Below are 21,010 nucleotides of genomic sequence, written 5' to 3' on the forward strand. Positions count from 1 at the left end.
AAAAAGCGAAGCTAAACATAAACAATTGAGAGGGGAAAGGAAAAGGTCGACAGATTGCACAAACAGAGGAGCTTGGTGATCTATAACCCGCTCTCACATCTGACCCCGGGGCCTCTGTCGTCAGCGCTCACTCTCATTTTAGGAAGCAACTTTGAATAACTCAAGCGAGCTCAGCCTGCGTTTGCAGGCCGAGCTTCAATCCTGTTTCCCCCGAGATAACCAGCTGTTCTGTTCAGAATACACAAGAGGCTCGTTTTAATCTACATTTCAGATTATCTTCTAAAGAGGATGTGCTGCAGGATGACATTTTCTCTCTGGAATGAAAGCTTGATGTAAAGGCTGGTGTGATCGCACGCTCCTCTTCAATCACTGGGAAACAAAGAGATTTGTTGAAAAATGCAAACGAGAATCATTTATGAAGAGATCTGTTTACGGCAAGAACTCAAGAATAAATTAAAACAAAACTACGCTTTTTAAATCAAAATCTACTTACAGGAATGTTAGATGCAAAACATAATGGTCCCTTTTCCAACCTTACTGTTTTGGTTATATTGTCATGGTAACTACAGCCATATTGATGTGTAGTCTAAAGTCCACTGTGGGGTAAAGAGATCTGCTTTTATTTGCTGTATTAAACTTGACTAATTACAGCAAGTGGTTTAAAATGAAAACTAACCAAGATGCTGTTCTTATTGTTGAAAATAATAATAAAAAAAAAAGACGTTTTTTTGAGTTTTTGTTAATTAAGCTTGAAATAATAAGCAAACTGGATGCTTTTCATTTAACAAGGAAAAACCATCTCAAGTTTAGGATCAACAATCCCGACCCTATGCAGACATCTACATTTTTATTTTATTTAAACAAATCATGCTTAATTTATAGTTTAGCTGAGTTTTTTTTTTTTTGTCACATTTTTGGTCATTTTAGTTTTTAAATATGTATATGTATATTTTTGGCCCACAAGTCATTTTGAGCTCATGATTTTGACCCACATGACAAAATGTTTGGACATCTCTCAAACATTAGTCAAAGCAGTCAGTGAAGATCTTTAAACAGAGAAATCCACAGAGATTCCCTTGAAAGCTGCACCAGGCCTTCATTAGGCTCGACAGTCACATGTTGGCAAAAACGTTCTGAACGAACCAAACGACATGTTTCCATGTTTGGCTTTTTTTTTCACATTTTAATGTTTCAAGTAATCACTTTACTTTCAATTAGTTCAGTTAGTTATTTTTAGAAAGCTGAGATGTATTTGACACGTCCATTCTTGTGGATGCGGGCGAGAGTTATTATCCACAGATACAGAAAATGAAATGATGTTCTGATGAGTTTGTTTTGTATCAAAATTACAAAGAAGCAAATCAATGATCCAGTAATGAACTACCAAAATAAAGAACATCTAAAATGAGCTAAATAATTAGCAAACAAACTAAACATTTATCTTGCAAACTAATTTTCATATTAGCTAAATATTTAGCTTGGACTTGTAACTTTAGATACAAGTTTGGAGAGTAAATGTTTAGTTTAGGACTTAAATGTTTTATTGAAATATACATATAGTTTGAAAACTAAATATTTAGCTCAGACTTAAGCACTTTGTTAGGAACTAAATGTTTAGCCTCCTAACCAAATATTTAATTACAAAAATACAAATTCATAAACTATACATGTAGTTTATGAATATATATTTTAGTTTGGGAATACGACTTTGAAAAATGAACACCTACTTTTTTCCCTTTTTGATAAGCTAAATAAACCAAAAATGTTGCCGTAAATGTTTTTTACTGCGTGCGTTTACAAAGAGCGCCCCACATGTCTGCTGCGCGTCGAGCCAGCAGCAGGGCGTTCCTCCTGCAATATATGACGGTGCGCCTCAGTCTGGACCGGCTCCAACACCAGCTGCAGCTCTCAGATCAAAATAACCTGATCTGCTAATCCAATCACTCAACTGCTCTGACACTTTGTTTCTTTGTGGAACCTGCGCTGCTGTGGAATAGAAACACACACTCCGACAGCAATACTGAAGCAACTCCAAGCGATGTGGGGTCAGAGTATTTGCCTTGGAACTTAAACTCTTTTTCTCACATTCTGGACTGCAAAAACACAAGCATCCTGATGCTGAGTTTACCATGTAATCCCCTGTAATCTGCCATAGTTCTGGAGGTATTTTCCCTCTTACTGCGCTGTAACCCAGAGCAGAAGGAAACACACACACACACACACACACACACACACACACACACACACACACACACACACACACACACACACACACACACACACACACACACACACCTGTATGAGTTGCACTTGTTAGACTGGATACAGCGATGGTTTCTCCTAAAGATGCTCTTCCTGAAAGCAACAAAAGGGATCTGTTTGGATCATTTGATTCTGATGGAGCAAAATGCACTCAGTGGATGAACCTTTACATGTCAACTCCTTTTAACCAACACACTCACGCGCGCAGGTACACACACCAGCATTCTCAGGCCATGTGAGCCTTAACGGGTAGCTAATGAGCTCGGCGTGTCTTAGAGGTTTTTCTTCCAACTCAGCAGCCAGTCTAAGTCCTTAATGTACATGCTGGTTGTGTGTGAACTGTCTCGCATGCCCTGTGTGTGCGCGTCCCCATAAACACCGTGGAAGTCAAAATCGTCTCCTAAACCAAAGGCGTGTACGCATGTGATTGTGTTTTCTTGCCATTTTTGTTTGATTTGTCCAATGAATTGGCCAGCAGTTCACCATCACTGACATTCCCTAACACCTGGATGCTGCTCCACACACAACAGATGAGGGTCTCCATGGGAACAGGGTCCTTTCCTGCAGATTTCTCAGGGTTTGCTGCTGCAAAAATAAACATGAGTTTCTCCATCTGCTGCCTCCACTGACCGCTGGGGAACAGCTGTGTTTGGAACAAAAAAAACCACACACACACAGACACACACACACACACACACAGACACACACACACACACCCACGCACACACACACACGCACAAGCGCGAATACACGCACGTGGACTCACACTGAGCCGCTATTTTTACACAATGTTCCAAACTATTATGCAAGTGATATTTTCTCAGATTTTTTTAAATGATCAATGCAAATGATGATCAGTATAATTTTGAAGTCGTGAGCTATTACAGTATAAATCAAATTTTACTGAGGTCAGAGGTGACCACACCATGCGATGTGGATGAAGATGTGGTCACCGTGACGATGGTGACCACACCCCTTTCATGCCCATAGCAGCCGATGACACAGGATGAGATGCTGCTTTGTCATGCATGAAGATGATTTTGCCACCAAAGTTACGGCTCTTCCTTTTGAATCATGAAAGAAAGTGACCAATACTTTGAAAGTCCCTATACTTTGCTGAGGTCATTTTCACACCTTTGGGACTCTGAAGGGCCGACCAACGATTCTCTCCCATGATTTCAGCCCAAAACATGACTCCACCACCTTCGTTAGGTTTTAACAAAATAATTCGGAGGAAAAAACCACAAAAACAGATAAAGGTCTGAAGTTTGTTGATGTATCAAACTTAAACGATAGGAAGTATTGGTATCAGTATGGGTGATCGTGGCCCTTGATTTACTTGGTTTCAGATCAATACTGAGATATGCAGCATCACACACCTCGACTCTCTATAGCAACCTGTCAACAATGACTTTTCTTTTTGTAACTGAAGGTGGACATGCTAATTTTTTTTTTATTCTGTTGCAATTTTGACTTGTTTCCTTGTTACCTGAAATATGCTCACCCAGTCAGATCCGCAAACCAAAAGAATCAATTCATGTTGAAAACGTCAACGCTGCAATGCAACTTTCTTTCTCAATCCTGCTTTCTGTGGAGCTCTGGAATAAAATAAAAGATGATAAACTTTCTGTATCTAACTAGCTGTTACGCATCTAAGCATTTCTTCTTTTTCTACTGTAAGAAATTTGCAAAGCACTCCTGTTTCTCAAGATTTCCCCAGACCTCCATGTCACTGGCCGAAGCGGATCATTGAAACGTTCTGCGACTCTACAGAATCCTAGGATGAGATCAACCAAAATGTGTTTGGCGGATCTGCCTGAAAGGGAAAGTTCAGAAGTGTGTACTTTAAAAGGCGCTATCTTGAGGAAATGGTTTTCTCTGAAAGCCTCCATGTCTCTTTGACAACTGAAGTAGTGTCTCTGAGGCTGGCAAAAATATTCCCAGTGAGAATGTTTCTCATGTGCTGGTTTCTGGTGTCTCACTTTCTATTTCTTAATTATTATTCTTCTGTAAAACCGCTGACTGCAATTTCCCCAAAGTGCTGCGGACGTCGCCGCTCCCAACGAGGCGAAGCCTGAATGAGATACCAAATATGAATATGTCTCATGCAACTGTTTACATCTGTCACTGCCATGAACAGATTTACTCTTGTGTGATTTCAATTTCTTTCCTTATTTAATGGAAACACCACGATACCAAAGTTGTTTATTTCAAAATCAGCATAGCATGGAAAAGGTTGTTTGCACATCTGTCATGAAAACGCAGCTACAGAAACCTTATAGAAAGTTTAGGTCATTGTGATGCTGCACAATACATTAGAACTCCTGTTGTTCATGCTACACTTGTCCCTTTATTCACTTTGCAGCTTGTTGCTAACCTAGCTGAGCTGTTTCCTTTGCAGAAAGTATATTTTGATAACTTTTTTCTGTAACTTTTTCTGATGAGCTTCAAGCAAACATGATGGATACTTTTGCAGAATCTTTCTCTCTTTAGAATCACCAAGCAGTCCAGCTCTATCTCCAAACCGCTTGACAGGATGTGAAATGAGGTCAAAGGCTCATCACATTTCCCGTAGTCTTTTGTTGTTAATTCATAACCATATTCATAACTGACAGTTTATTGTGGATTGTTTTTGCTGTGAAGGTTATCTATAAGAATTATTTCTTCATTTTAATTTCTTAATCCTATCTTCATTCTGACTGATAGAATGATGTTTGCGGGGGTTTTTTCCCACAAAGCAAACATGTTTATGCCAAACATGTTCCGTGTTGTACTGTCTAAGTAATCAATTTTAGACTCCTCTGTCCAAAGCATAACACTGCAGAAGTTGTTCCCTTTGGTGAACCTCAGAATGCTCTAGATGTTTTTTTCATTGCATTTTTCCCTGAAAACAAAGCCTATGCAGTCTGTCAGATGCAGGTGTTGCAAAACTACATCCTATACCAGAATCTGCAACCGACACAATCCCAGTAGGCATGCCTGACATTTTGTAAAAACACAACTTATACTTTTTCAGAAATATCTAATATAGAAAAATTGTTGTCATTTTTCTACCAACCACCACTTTGGTTCTATTTTTAAATGTTGGAAGAAAGATAAAATATAAAACATTTGCATAAAGAGGATGTTTAGTTTGTCTCAATCTTAATATTTGTGCACAATTATGAAAAAAAAAAAGAAAAAAACACACCTGTGACAAGAAACGTAGATCTAAAAACATGTTGCTTGTTTTTCTGAAGTGAACTCTCAACAGCTCGACCAAAAACGCCCCATGCATAGCAGGAAAACCCTTCATAATGCTGAGTGTTAATGTCTGAAAAATGTTCAGCTGATGTGATCTAAGTGTTTGATTTTGACCATTTTAAAGGGGCACCATTATGTAAAATCAACTTGTTTTTAGCTTTAAAAGTGTTGACTTGATCCTCTCATGTATATCTGAGAACTCCTTTGATTTTCTATGGCAACCATTCAGCTGTGCAAAACACCTGGGTGGACCTAGCTCCGCCTTCAAAATGAAGCTCCTCCTCAAAGCTGAGGCTCACAAAGCAGTTACTACAGACCCACTCAGTTCCTTCAGACTAGCCAGCGGCAATTAGCAAACACCTGATGGAATTGCACATCAGATGAGCTCATTATAGGAGCTACTTCTAAGAGCAACGCTGGTAAAAACTTTGTTAAAGATAATAGAAGCCATGCTGCGATGACTTCCTGAAGTTTCAGAAAGAGCTGGAGTTTCTTAAAGAGACAGAGGCCAATTTGACAGGGTTATATAATAAAGTTAAATATGTCATCTTTGATATATAGAGCATTTTTCTAACAGTCACTTGATTGCTCATTCCATGTAAACACATAATACTGCCCCTATAAGAGGTAATTAACCTGGAGGTGTCCTAATGTAGCCTTAATTAGTTGAACTTTGTGTTATTAGATCATTTTATAATATTTCTGACATATTCAGAAACGTGAGAAAAACACATACTTTCTTAAGGTTTGCGTGTGTGTGTGTGTGTGTGTGTGTGTGTGTGTGTGTGTGTATGACCCTAAATGAAACTGTAAGGAGATGCTGCAGAGAGACGGAGTTGCTGGTAGGAGTTGCTGGTAGGAGTCGCTGCGTCGCTGCGCTGAACTTCAGCGTCTGCCCTGACAGAGAGGAGGCGCTTCAAAACGCCTCACCTTTACTCAATCTCCACCACACCCAGGATGGAGAAACACACTGCGAGGAGGAAGAAAAGGATGTGCTGTTTCTACACAGCCCTACCAGGCTGCAGCGCTGCCTCCGTAGAATAATATGGGAGTGTCACTTCCCTACTAATGCTTTTCATCATGACATGATTTACACACATGGGGAAATGTGTGCTAATGACAGTATTTTGCCCTGATCAATTTGCTTTAATCCACTCAGTACAATTTGCTTTAATCCACTCAGCATGAAGCACAAATGTGCCGTTTCCTGTGCACAAAAACTATTTGGAGTTGCTTAATAAATGACGTACTTCTCAGTTGTCCTCAGGGAACCGGAGCTTTTATTCATATTGGAGCCTAAACGAATCCAGTGAGTCCTCCACGTGGCAGATACATGGTTCCGATCATGAGACACACAGAGTTAGGAGCTTCAAACACACACTGACTTTCATTTTAGAAGGACAAAAAGAATGCAGAAGCTGAGTTTCTTAATTCCATGTTATTGTTTTCAATGCATTTATAACAGGCTGAGAAAAAGCTTTGAATAGAGTTGCTGGAGATTTAGAGTCGATTCAAATATGTGGGTCAAAGGGGAAAGCTGCAAAAGAACTGGCCTGTGTCACTCAGTTTACGGTGAAGGTTAGTGTGACAATGCCATGGTGAAAGGTGTGTGTCGAAATTTCTCTTCTAATTCTTTTTGGATTAAGGCGCCTGCTTAGCTGACTGGGTGCTGCTTGCTGACAGTTGTGTAATTCATCTTGCAGCGACAAGTTCTGTCAGACAAAGAGCATTTCCGAAGCCAAACTACAGAAGGCAGAGAGAAAGAGCCGAAGTATGTTGTCGGTCTGGCCGCGCTCCGAATTTCCAGTTCTTGCAGATTTATAGCCTAAATGTGACTGAAAGGGGAGAGATTAGTTTGCAGAAGGCTGCATGTGCAGGTTTTCAATCATCTCTGCGCGGACGTCAAATCTAACCCGTTTTTAAGTGTGCGAGAAATAATTCTGAGTAAGTATTTCCAGAAAAACACGCTTGAAGAAGCTCCCCAGAGCTGCAGGTGTGGTTGTGAATGGCCGCATTATGATTCAAGGCCAGACAGTTCCAAAACCACAATGGAGGTTTTTTGTTGTGTGCACTGAAGGAAAAGCTCTGAAAGGGAGGAGAATGCAAAAAAAGTGATCGTCACAGAGAACTACAGCAGCAGAAAACCACCACGTCTCCCTTCTTCCAGCATTTGCAGCCTCTGCTGCTGCTTGGTAGGACATAAGCATGTACACACACACACACCCACACACACACCCACACACACACACACACACACACCCCTACACACACACACACACACGCACACACACTGGAATTCTGGTAAAAGATGTGGAAAAAGCTTTCAAATAGATTGATGTTTCACTGCAGACATATTTCCAGAATGAAAACTTTCCAGATTAAAAAATTATTGTTTTAACCAAATCATTGGTTGAAAAATGTCCCCTGACTGTGAAGAGCAGGATGAGTGTTTAGTTCACTTTAAGGAGCCAGTTTCTTCTTAAAGGGCCAGCATTATGCAAATTCAGCCTTTTTAAGCTTTACATCATGTTATAATGTTATTTCCTCATCTAAAAAATACCTGGAGTGTTGTTCTGACTCTTTCACGCAAGTCTGAGAAAACCTTTAATCTCCATGGTAACCATTCAGCTGTGCAAAGCCCCTGCTTTCCAGGACGAAGCTCCTCCTCAGAGCTTCTGCCTCACAGAGCAGCTCTTCACCACTTCACCCTACTGAGTTCCTTCAGACTAGCCAGCAGCAGTTAGCAAACACCTGGTGAAATGAGCTCAGTATAGGAGCTACTTCTCAGTGCAACGCTGGTAAAAAAAAAAAAAAGTTGATAAAAGGTCAATATAGGAGCCATGTTGTGATGACTTCCTGAAGGCGGAGTTTCAGAAAGAGTAGGAGCTTTTAAAGAGACAGAGAACCAATTTCGAGGTGTGAAAATATGATGTTGAATTTCTTTTAAGTCATATTTGATATATATGCCATTTTCATAAGTGAAGGTAACATAGTCACTTGACAGTGATATAAAATATATGTAAAAGTTTTCTGCATGGAAAAGCAACTACTGAACCTTTGAAAAAAGTTGTGACATTGTGAATGAACAACAGATCTTACTGTTTGCTCCAGAGGACATCTGACACCTCTGCATGTACACCTGCTAACTTGAGGTTAGTGTGAATTTGTTGACCTTTAATCAGGGGTGTGTGTCTTAGTCGCAGTTCATAGTTATGTAAAACTCTGTGCTCTGAGGAGAGCGTTGCTGTTGTAGATTCTGACTCATGCCAGGTTAGAGCCTCGTTAATTAGTTACTAGGTTATAGCTTAACTTTTATAATAAATATCCTTCTACCAGAAAATGATAGTTTACATCCAGGCAAACTAGTCAGACACACAAATGATTTTAATGTAAACTTGGAATGTAAAGTGGTTTAGAAATGTCTCTAGAAAATGTTTTCAAGTTGGGTAAAGTTGCTTCAACTTTTCAGCTGTTTGGACTTTTGGTCAACCCAGTTCCAAAACCAACCGTTTCTGTGCCGGCAAGTAGAAACTAGCAGCTGCGTTTCCATCTCAAATGTGGACAAAACTTTGTCAATATCTCACCAATGTCTATGAAACACAACACAATTTGGCAGTCGTGGTGTTTCCCTTAAATAAGAAACTTAATTAAGATCACAAGGGTTTGTTCAACAGGAAGTGGGTTGTTCATCCACTTCCTGTTGTCTTCTTCTTCATTGTTTGCACCAGCGGCAACATCCGGTTGTTGATCATGTGACTCGTTGCTATGACCGTTTCCATTACAGTTTTGCAAAAAGAAACTTATTTCAATATGGAAAAGCACCTCAACTTGGTGCCAAAACTTTACATCAAATATTGAAAAGTTTTTTTGTAATTGGTGTTTCCATTTTAAATTTATTTTTGAAATGTCAAATTGAAGTGAGAGCTCACAAAATGCCAGTGCAAATGCAGATCATGACAATCACGCGTGAGATGTTAACCTGCCTCGACTTGATAAAGTTACAAACTATAAAAAGTATACAAGAAATGACACCACAACTCATCAAAAGACATTAATGCTTCATATTAGAGCATTAATGAATTATGACCTTCTTTGAAATAAAGTCAAGAATTTGTGGACCAAATTATAAGCCATTGGGGTTGTATAAAATAATTTCACCGTTATGGAAATCAAATCAGCGCCTGATTGTTCTGTAATTACTGCGATCAACTTCTGCTTGTGTTCCTTTCAGATCCACCTAAGTGGGCCACACCTCCAGTAATCTACCCACCGAGTCAGACCTCTGTGGGACTTCTTACCTGGATCATCCAACAGAGTTTGTTGCTGGTTCTTCTACTCCAGTCCAATCACTGCCTGTCCCAACTTATCCCTGTTCGACCAAAAGAATCCAATCTTCTCCACCCTCATCCTGAGTCATGATTTGTTCCTCAGTCAATACCGGGAACCTTCAGGAAACAAATAACAACAAGTGAGATAAACTAATTTATCTCCTGTTCTTCCCCCCTTTCTTGGTTTGTTTCCTGCTCATCTGTCTCAATCACTGACGTACGTTGGATTTTACTTTTGGAATTTCGCCAATTGTACAACAAATCTGGTTATATTTCACTCTCCTGTTCTCATTATGGCTCTGAGTCAAAAGCAAAAGCAAAGCTCAGCTAATGGGATTCATGCCGTTTCTGCTGAAGTTGCTAAATTGTATTACTTTACATGCCTGTGTTTGTGGTGCAAGCAAATATTGTTCCTGCAGAAGATATTAATATCAAATGTGTCTTAGTAAGAAAGAAATTGATCTGAGGAGGTGTAATATATTGCCAATATATTCAAACATTTTTACTCATGTCATCGGTATTCATATTGTATGAAATATAGTGGATTTAAAAAACACTCTGTACGTTGGGTCAGATTTTCTCCTGTTCCTGTCATGCCGTTGTTGTTCTACAAACACCGATGATTTCCTTGTCGTCTGTGCTGAAGCTGACACTCTGCGCTCAACTGTACCCGACTGATTGAGTTCTGAAGGAACATGTGAGTATCGCTGAGAGGACAAACAGGAAAGAATGAGAAGTTAGCAGCAGGTTGTGACTGCACAATGAAATAGAAATAGAAAGGAAGATGACAAGTGATTTAACCTGAATCTGCACACTTACAATGACTAAAAGCCATCATTTCGGTGATATGGGATTCGGAGATCAAAAGATCAATTCTCCTCCATTAACTTTTTTGTGGAGCGGCTTCCTCCCGCTGCAAAAACTTTTTATTGAAAAAATGTGTTGGTTTTTTTCTCTTCTCCAAATTGGACTGTTTCCATTAAGCAAATTTATTTGCGTTTTTCAAGTTTGGGAAATTTGAAGCTAACTGGAAGCACAGCTAGTTCCACCGTGTAATAAAACACAGATGTCGGACTCTGGTATTGAGGACTGCAGTGTTTGTGCCTTGAAGGTGTGCAGGACTGTGCACCAGAGTTGTGAAAATGCTGCCGTGTATTTTTCCACTTTTGAGATGACAAACTGGAAACGCGGAAGGAAAACACAGCTGACACGATTTCACCTGAAGCAACAGCTTTTTCTACATGACCAGGAATTCAAAGGACGTCCAGGAAAGACCAGCAGGTTGGATCTCTTCCTGCAGAGTGTCGACAGGATTACATCACTATCAGTGCACTGCTCACTCATCATTAACAATTAAATTGTGCAAATTGAAATTACATAAATAAAAATTTTGCTTAATGGAAGCACAGCAGTTTTGAAGAAAATTGCGCTTTGATAAAATGAAATTTTGCGCTTGGACGAGGTGGTTTTTCATGCATCTTGAAATGCAATGTACACTGTTTTAGCATCACCAGAGTCACGTAACATCCATCACCAGCAGGATGTTGCTCCTGGTTGAAGAGGACGACAGAAAGTGGCAGCAAGACTTGGGATTGTTTTTGGTTTTTCAGACCGTGAGCAGCTGGCTCCACCGCAGCTCACAAAGCATCACAGTCCATAGAAAGTTGTGTGTCACTCCAACCTGTTGAATCACAACTCTTCTGCAAATACACAGACTATAGTTTCCCCAAAACTTTCAAACGCCTGAATAGGACATCGACGTCTCCTCTGATTGACTGATAGACAGTGATGGTAAGTTACTTTGGAAAAGTAACTTTAACCAGATTACTGATTACTCCTTGACAAATTAACTTTGTTAGATTACTGACTACTTGATTTGGAAAGTTACTAAGTTACTATAAAAGTAACTATTTTAGTTACTATAAAAGTAACTATTTTAGTTACTTTCAGCAGCTCACAACAACAACAACAATGGTCAATGTGAAAATCACATTGATCTTTGCCAATACTTAGTAGCAAGTTATTTTATAATGCACCTGTAATTCTACCATCATTTTTAATGTCTTACCACAGGACAAAGCTTATTCACGTGTAATTTTAATTTCTGTTCTTATTTAATGGAAACACAGCAGTGGCAAGTTGTGTTTTTTGACATTACAAAGATTTGCACGCATCTGTAATGGAGTGATTGGCAGCAGGCGGCTGAATCCGCATCCGCATCCAGATCATTGTCTAATGGGAAGCGTCCAGGAATCTGCTTTTGTAGAAGAGAAACATCGATATTCTTCAGGAACTAGAAGAGCAGACAACAGACAAATGGAGGCAACTTATGTATCCTCTTTGTGATAATCTGTGATTGAGATCAATGAAAAGTTGCAAAGAAGGTGGATCAGCAGTCTGAACATTAAATGATCTCAAACTTTCCATAAATTTACAAATAAAGGAATTCTGCGTTTAAATTTGAACAGTGTTCAACTGACGGGTGTCACTATTGGGCAGGAAGTGGGCCTGTGGAGAGGCGGCGGGGGGCGTGGCGCTGAGAATTGTGTAATAACCTCCCTCACATTCCACTATCCTTGCACAGATTTTTTTTATTAGCCGGGATTCTTTAAAGACACTGTGAAGGAAAAATTCAGAGCTTCGCACAGAAACACTTTACAGATGGAAGAAAACAGCTGCCTGCCGACAGAAATATGACCTGCCAGACATTCCTTATCTGTTCGGAGCGTTTGAAGCAGATCAGAAACCCTGTCACAACGTTGAGTCGTTTGAGTCAACGTGGTTTTTCCCGCTCTCTATAGTTCCAAATTCAGAAGTCACAATCCTGAAGTTAAGGAACGAGCTTAAATGAGCCACTTATCGGAACAAAATGTAGATATTTCTCATTTAATAGGCAAATTGCTGCTGAGAGCCTCACAACTGCTGCCTCTGGCGTTGATAATGGGCCTCAGAGGTTGCTAAGGCTAACCCTGGCATGTGAGCTGCGGGTCGCTATGTGTTAATATAGGAGTGACTCATCCTTCTGTGGTAAAACGTCAAAGTGGGTGATGGTCGATTGTCGTGATCCTCATGGTCCGCTGTGCTGTCCAGAACAAAGCCCACCGCGTTCTGGGCCTCCTCAGTCCATCAGCTCAGCAGGCGCCTGATCGCATGAAAAAAATAGACACAAAATATACATTTTGTGTCTAACGTTACGTAACTGGTGTTACAAACTCTGGTTGACATGCAGTCAGGTCTGTACAGCACAGTTCACATAGCATTCAGCATAGATGCTGAATCCTTCTCCATGTTTGGTTCTGGGGATGCAAAGTGGACCAGTGTTACTATCTCGTTTCACGGGGACGTTTTTATGGACGGACGCACGGGTTCTTTCGAAAGTCCTCTGTGGGTTTTACTCCATGTAACAGAATGGGCCGTCTCTTTTGCTTGTCAGGTAAAACCTTCACCTTTTCTTTGCCAGACTTGTCACTGACTGCTGTTTCTGAACGCCTCACTTTCACACTCACCTCGGTTGGTGTTCGCTCTCCCTTCAACAGTGAGCAGCACACCAAAGTCAACGTTAGCGGTTGAGACAGGAAACCCCCACCGAATGCTGAGTGATGATGTTCATGATGGTATCATGTGCGGCTGAAGTGACATGCTCACGCTTGGCTTTACTGAATGTGGGAGCTTCCAGATTTATGTTTTTAAAAGCATTTTTTTTTCTTTTTTTAATTGTTTGTTGTTATGTGAAAATCAACTTTTTTGATCTTTACATCATCTCATAATGTTATTCCTTCATCAAAAACACACCTGGAGTTGATTCTTTCAAGCATGTTTGAGAAATCCTTAAATCTCCCGTGGCAACCATTCAGGGCTGCAAAACGCTTGCTCCCTCCGAGTGATGACCCCTTCAGACTAGTCAGCAGCAATTAGCAAGCACCTGGTGGAGCTGAGCATCTGCTGAGCTCATTGCAGGAGCTACTCCTCAGTGCAGCGCTGGTAATGTTGTTGTTAAAGAGTTCATCAAGAAATGTTGTGATGACCTCCTAAAGACAAAGTGTCGAAAAGAGTAGGAGCTTCTTAAAGAGACAGACGCCAATTTGAAGGAGTTACATTACAAAGTGAAATTCCTTTTAAGTTATGTTTATTATATAGAGCATTTTTATAACTGAAGGTAACTTTATTACTTTATTGTGCTATAAAGTGGCACTATGTCTGAAAAACACATAATACTGGCCCTGATTCATGACTGTAGTGTTAAATTATTTAGAAAATCATAGTTGCTGCTTCAGTAGAAAATCAGACCCGGTCCAGTTCCAACATATTTTGGTACACAGTGATGGATGGCCGTCGTCATGACATTCAGACTACATGAGTTCAATGGGGCCATTTTGTGTCCATCAGTGGCCAGCTGGTCGTATCATGCAGCTTCATGGCATGAGTGAAGTACAGATGTTACCGTGGTTACAGGTTCAGGTTGTGAAAGACATACAAACACCAAAGGAAGACAGTTTACCGTCCACAACCAGGAGCCATGGACGGGTGAATCCTGGACACGCCCGCTTTTAGGGAGGACAGCCAACACCACACATGTTGAAAAGACGTGTCGAGCTCTTACTGCAGACATTATTCAAACATTTTTAGATTAATATGGGAAATTTTTGAGAATAAAAACTATGAAAAATTTGAATTTTTAAAGTAAAAAATTTGCAAGAAATTTTTAGTCTAATTTCAAAAAACTTATTTTTCTTCAGCAAATTTTCACCTTTTCAAACTCACAAGTGTCCTTATTTTATTATTTTATATTTTTTTAAATTTCAGAGATTTTATTGGCAGAAATTTACTCTTTTTTCTTTTTTTTTTTCCAATTCTATCTACAATGGCCCTGAGATGCTGTCTTATTCATCTTATTGTTAGAGGTTGATGATTTTTGTCAGCATCTTTAACAGAATATTATATTTCCAAAATTCACCACTTCTTTTAAATCAAATGACCAAATGGCTTAAAATAAACGGTCTATACCAGGGTTAGTGATTCTGGTTGTAAATGACAGATTTTCTGTTTCAACTCCTCTGATTAGCTGAATGAGGCAACATCAGCAGCAGGTTTCTTTAAACATTTGAATCAGAGCTGATTCAAATGTTTAAATTATGAGTTCGGACAGCAGACACTAAAATATGCAAGACACTGGTCCTCGAGGAAAGGAGTTGATACTGTGACACTCTGACACTGTGCTTGCAGAACAGAACAATTATTCCTGGTAAAAAGCAAAACAAAAACAAAAAAAACATGCATAATTGTGAGGAAACACAGTGTTTGAATTGGCTGCTTTCTCTTCGCAGTAGAGGATGGTCGTCTACAATGTACAGCTAACTTTACAGGATCAAACTGGAGTATTACATATGTCACAAACAAATGTTAGAGATAAAATTTAAAAAGTCCAGACCTTCTGTATGAAGCAAAGAGCAGAACAAGGGCCTGTTTCACCAGGCTATACTCAAGTTATCTGAAGTCAGGTTATTTTCATTGTCAATGCCTTTAGCTTTGTGTTCTGTCGCTTAAAATGTACGTTTTTATTTGTAACATGACAAAATGCCAAAAGATTCAATGTACACATGCAGACTGAGATCAACTGGGATCCTGTCACAGGTCAATTTGGACCCTGTGTTTACACCACAGGGGCCACGATCACTGCTAATGTCGCCAAAACAAACACACAGGTAACTGCTGCTCCCGTCGTCCTTGCCAAAAAAAGACAAACTGGACCAGTTTGATCAGAACACCAACTGGCCAGGGGAGTTTTAACAATGTGGACGTGCCAAACGCATTCAACTTTTTCTCTGACTAAACCCTAAAGGGACTGGATTGAGAGTGAGATTACAATCAAGTTTACTTTTCACACAAACCACCGAGAAGTTGTTCACTTTGCAGCTTTCATCCCTTTTCTTTCACTTTGAGTGAACTCAGTTTTGAATAGTCACTTTGCATCGACAGCAGGATGAGCTCCAGCGTCTCTTTGAAACGCCCGGATCCCACGTTCTCTCCCTCCTCTCAGTCCAGCCAGACCTCGGCTGGCCTGCCACTGTAAACCGTCGCATGGGCGTTCCACCTGCCCGAGGAGGTCAAACAACTCAAATACCTCACAGCTGATGTGCAAAGTGGAAAAATTTCAGCCGTGTGTTAAAGATGGCCGACGGGTACTGAACTCCCTAAAGGGGCCCGGAGTCCGCAGCGCTGTGCCACGGCGTGTTATTGAGTTTCCACCCCTGGCCTTTGTCCAGGTTACGACACCTTCGGAGCAAACCGATCCCAGCGGCTGACACTGAGATGTCGTGGAAGTCTGTCACCTACATGTGTCACATGTGGAGATGAGACCGCGGGGCCCAGAGCGCCCGATGATGAGTTTCATGTACGCCACTGGCCCCTTTCACACCTCCCACTTGCTGCTTGTTTACCTCCAGGTCAGGTTTCACTTGTGGCTGCACTTCAGTGGACCTGGTGAAACCAGAGAGAAACCCTGCAACTCGATCCTCATCCATGTGGCGTACGGGGTACTCTCATGATTGCTTTTCCTTCGCTCTTTTTTCTTCTTTCTTTTTTCTTTCTATTTACTTCTGTCTTTCTATTCCTCTGTCTTTCCTTTTTACTTCTTTCTTTCCTTCCCTCATTCCTTCCTTTCTTCCTTCCCTTCTTCTTCCTTTCCATCCTTTCTTTCTTCCTTCTCTCTCTCTCTGCATCTTCATTTCTGTGGAACCTCTAGAAAACTTTTCCACGTAAAGCCCAGCAGCCTGCAGCGCACCGTGTCATATTTCACATGGCGTTCCTCAAACTTGGATTTACTGGCCCGGTGCATGGGCCGATCTTGAATGGTGGGAATGTGAGCCAGAGTTGACACAGGCGAAGCAGAGAGCACATCATTCAGGACCACAGCTCCGCTGAGCAAAGAGTAATTACAGCTTGTTTACAGCTTAATAAACAATGGGCCAAGTGAGAGCTCTGCAGCGGGAGGGAGCAGCGGCTGCGAGCGTCTACGTTCTCATCGGCACCTTGGAGCCACGACATCAGTTCCTCCTCACCGATTTCTTCTGTTTTTGCCTTTTTTTGTTGTTTTTAACCACTCCTAAACGCTTCAGATTGTCAAATTAATTTTTACATCGGCCCATGATACTTTGAGTGAAATACAAAGTGACATTTTCCCCATTTAATTTTTCAAGAGAAAACTCATCCAAACCGACCCGGTTGAATGTGAGAATACCGCCGCTGTTAAATCATGAGTTCACTGGGATTAATAACGGTTTTTGGAAATTTTTGCAAAGCCACATCCAGGCCTGATTATTGTCTGATCTGTGGAGCTCAGAAATCACCTGAACATGAAGGTGTTTAAAGAAAAACTAAGTTCTGTATCATTCTGGTGGCGACAGCCTAAAAGGAGAACTGAGAAGCAGGTTTAGCTCTTTAACTATCACCCCCAAATTGCTTACATGTCAAGACATTAAGTTCCTTGAGGTCATCTTGGATACAAGGTTGGGTAACATCAAGTGCAAAAAAAATTCCTAAAATACTAAACACACCGATTTTGAGAAAACAAAAAACCCACAACGTTTTTGACAAACGGCTGTTGATCTCAGGCCAGGCGCCTTTTTTTCTGTCTGTATTGAAATTGATTTTGTGTTTCGCAGAACTGCAATGGAAACACTTTTTGTCGCTTCACGCGAGTCACATGACCGACAGAAGATGACGGAAGTGGTAGAAGGACGATAGTTTTCGCTTTTGCCGGACGACCGCAGCTGGATCCACCAAAGCTCTCACAGCATTTTACGAGCCATAAAAAGTAACTTGATTGTGCTATGAAATGGTGCCATGTGCCTGGAAAATACATAATAATGACCATTTGAAAAATAAAATATGGACTGCATTTGTATTCGGCCTTCTTTACTCTGACTGCCACTAATTAAATCCAGTGCAACCATTTGCCTTCGCATGTTATTTAATTAGTAAACGAGTCCACCTGTGTGTAATTGAATTTGAGTATAAAAGCAGCTGGTCTGTTTCTGGCCTCAGAGGTTTGCTTGAGAACGTTAGTGAACAACATCATGAACACCCGAAACATGGCAGACAGGTCATCCACAGCATGCACTACTTTGTGTTGGTCTATCACATAAAACCCCAATCAAGCTCCATAAAGTTTGCGGTTGTGGCAGAGGCGAAAGGTTTCGAGGATGGGAAAGCTGTGGAACAGGCTCCGCTTTTCAAAACCACAGCGTTCGAACACGGCCCCTCTTTAAATGTTTTCCGGGAAGTTTTTCTTTTCTTTTTTCTTCCTTTTTTTTGCTTGGCTGAGGTTTTCCTGTTTGCCGGAATCCGGGTTCCTCGGAGTGCGGTTATTTGCCTCGCTCTTCTGGACCTCAATTAAAGTTTATGCAGCGACGCTAAATCATGCGGACGAGATCGCAGTCTTGGCCTTCAGCAATGGCGAGCTTGTCACATTCCACCAAAACAACCCCGATGTGCTGGAGCACACGCGATGAAAAGAGTGAAAGTGATAAAGGAAACAAGAGCGCCAGTTTGTGGTCCGAGTTCGTCTCCAAAAAGCACAGAACAGAGACGGAGGATCCTTGGCATTTCTAATGGCGAGGCTTCCGGAATGGTGATAATACTCGCATGTTTTCACAACTAATTATGGAGTCAAAGATGGCAGCTTGTTTGCTTAGCTTGGCAGTGGGAATGGAATGAGGGTAAACAGCTTTGGTTCAGTACCACTGTGTTCAATTAACAGAATACGTCTGCCAACCAGAACCCATAAAGCTCAGCAGCAACCATATTAAAGACCCGCTCAGTCATTGGCAATATCTTCCACAAGTTTCTTTTGGTGACTCAGTTCACTAAGCGAAACACATTATATGGATCAGTTACACATAAACTGATGTTTTCTTTTCGAGTGTTTTTTTATTTTTTATTATTTCTTCTTTCTGTTAATTAGGCTGATTTTCTGCTTCCTGCCAATAAAAAAAATAATAAATAAATAATAAAAAAAAACAACTCCCAGTGCAGGTGCAAAGACTGTCAAAAATATTCTAACTACTGGACAATATCTCCCATTCTACTTAATGTGCATTTCTATTCTATTCTGTTTTATTAGAAATAATATTTAATGCCTGGTCAAAGCGACTTTTCTCTGATAAGCCGGTCTCACAGGAAAGCATATTTGAATTTATTGAACATGACTGCAGAAGCTAATGAAGCAGCATTTGCCCTACATAACTGTTTTTAAAGATGTTGAAAATAAATGCACACAGGAAAAAAAAATACAAATATGCTTCACAATTAAGAAAAAAAAAACAATGCCAGAAATAAAAACAATAAAATAATTACCAAAAGAAAAACAATTGACACATATGAAAAACTCTTTAGAGACTTATTCTCATTTGAAGGTAAAGGTCAAAGGAAAACGTTGAGTTTTCAACCTGACAGATTACTCCATGCTGTCATCAGTGCAGATATGTGGAGTTCAGATATTCCAGCAAAAGGTCCGTCAAATACATCAGATTTCTGCATTTCAGAAAGTCTGTTATCACAAAACATGTTGTGAGAATAAAAAAATGATTTAATAATTTCTATACATTTTAAATTTTTTTAAGAATTTGATCACTAACTGTATCAAACCAGTTCAATTAGTTAATTAGTTAGTTAGTTCTCTAGGTAATCAGCCAGGCTGGTTTGTAGTTCCATATTGAAAAGACAAACAAACATGGCGAGCAATTAATGCATAAAAATGACTCAAACTGAGATCAACTTTGATAATAAAAACAATGACTGCCTCTGGGTGTAGAAGTTCAGCATGTCGCTGGCTTTAGCTTTGGCTTTAGCTTTAGCTATTAGCATTAGCGCTGCTGCTAAACCAGTCAATTCTGGAAAGGAACATCTGTTCTCACTCTGACACAGAGACTTTCCAAACATCAGGATCCACAGCTGTTTGTGTTCCTGCTTGTTTGTGTCTGGGCTGCTTCTGCCATTCAGTTCTTTAGCCAGGTTGAGTTTCAAGTTCCTCATTATGTTCTGTTTTCTGTGGATGTAGCTTAGTTTTTTTGTTTTTTTATGTCAATATCAGTTTCAGGTTTTTGTTATGAAACCTTCTTGTGTCCTGGTTTGCTTCATCGTTTATTTCGGCTTACTAGTCACCATCCCTCAGTTTCCTGCTCCGAATCTTCATTTGTCATTTTTTGGTTACTTAAATCCATTTAATTTGCCTTTTTTTTTCTGCCCCTGATGAGCCTCTAGAACCAAATCACAACACAGCAAGTGTTGTGATTAGAACCTTCTTTAAGGTTCACAGTCTTATGTGACTTCTGAGGCGAACGGCATGCAACGTTACTGTCAAATGAAAAAATATTCACCAGTGGAAAACATTTGGAACAGCCACTAATATTCCCAGGACTTTATGTCCCAGAAAGTTCAACCCCATGTCACAACAAGCATCACTCAGACAAGCCACAGCGTCCATGCTGACCTCCTCCCAGGTTCTGCAGACCTCAAGTTAGAAAGTAACGTTTTATGACAGACTGAGTATGAAATCGACTCATTTCAAGTTCAATCAGCCCATATGCAGCTTATTTCACGCATGTCTCCACACACTGCTGCCATGATCTGTGGTACTTTGGTTTTTTGTTACTTTTGCGTGTTTTGACACCATTAAATTTTGGACATTTGATTATTTGATTATGTTTACTGTGTTTTCTTATGCTTTGCTGTTCCTCATCTTCCCTTGTATTCAAGCCTCTAAGTCTTCCTTACCGGCTACTTTCCTAGTTTCTCTCCTTCCTTCCATGCTCTTGCAGTAGGAAAGTGGCTGAGGACACATTGAACTGTTCATCAGCAGAGCTCATTACAGGAGCTCCTTCTGAGTGCAACTCTGGTAAAAAACGTTAAATGGCTAATAGAGGAGCCATGCTGTGACGACTTCCTCAAGGCGGATTTTCAGAGAGAGCAGAAGTTTCTTAAAGAGACACAAACCCAATTTCAAGACGTTAAATGACAAAGTCCACTTTCTTTTAAGTCACATTTAATGCATGCAGCATTTTTACAAGAACTGAAGGACATTGTGACGTGATTGTGTTAAACCTGCTCTAAAAGCAGGCACAGGCAATGCATGGATGGACTTTCTTTCACCAGTATCCCTTCATTTGTCACCACAGTGA

The sequence above is a fragment of the Poeciliopsis prolifica genome, unplaced genomic scaffold (genome assembly GCF_027474105.1).
Source record: "Poeciliopsis prolifica strain line A6 unplaced genomic scaffold, Auburn_PproV2 SCAFFOLD008, whole genome shotgun sequence".
NCBI classification, from domain to species: domain Eukaryota; kingdom Metazoa; phylum Chordata; class Actinopteri; order Cyprinodontiformes; family Poeciliidae; genus Poeciliopsis; species Poeciliopsis prolifica.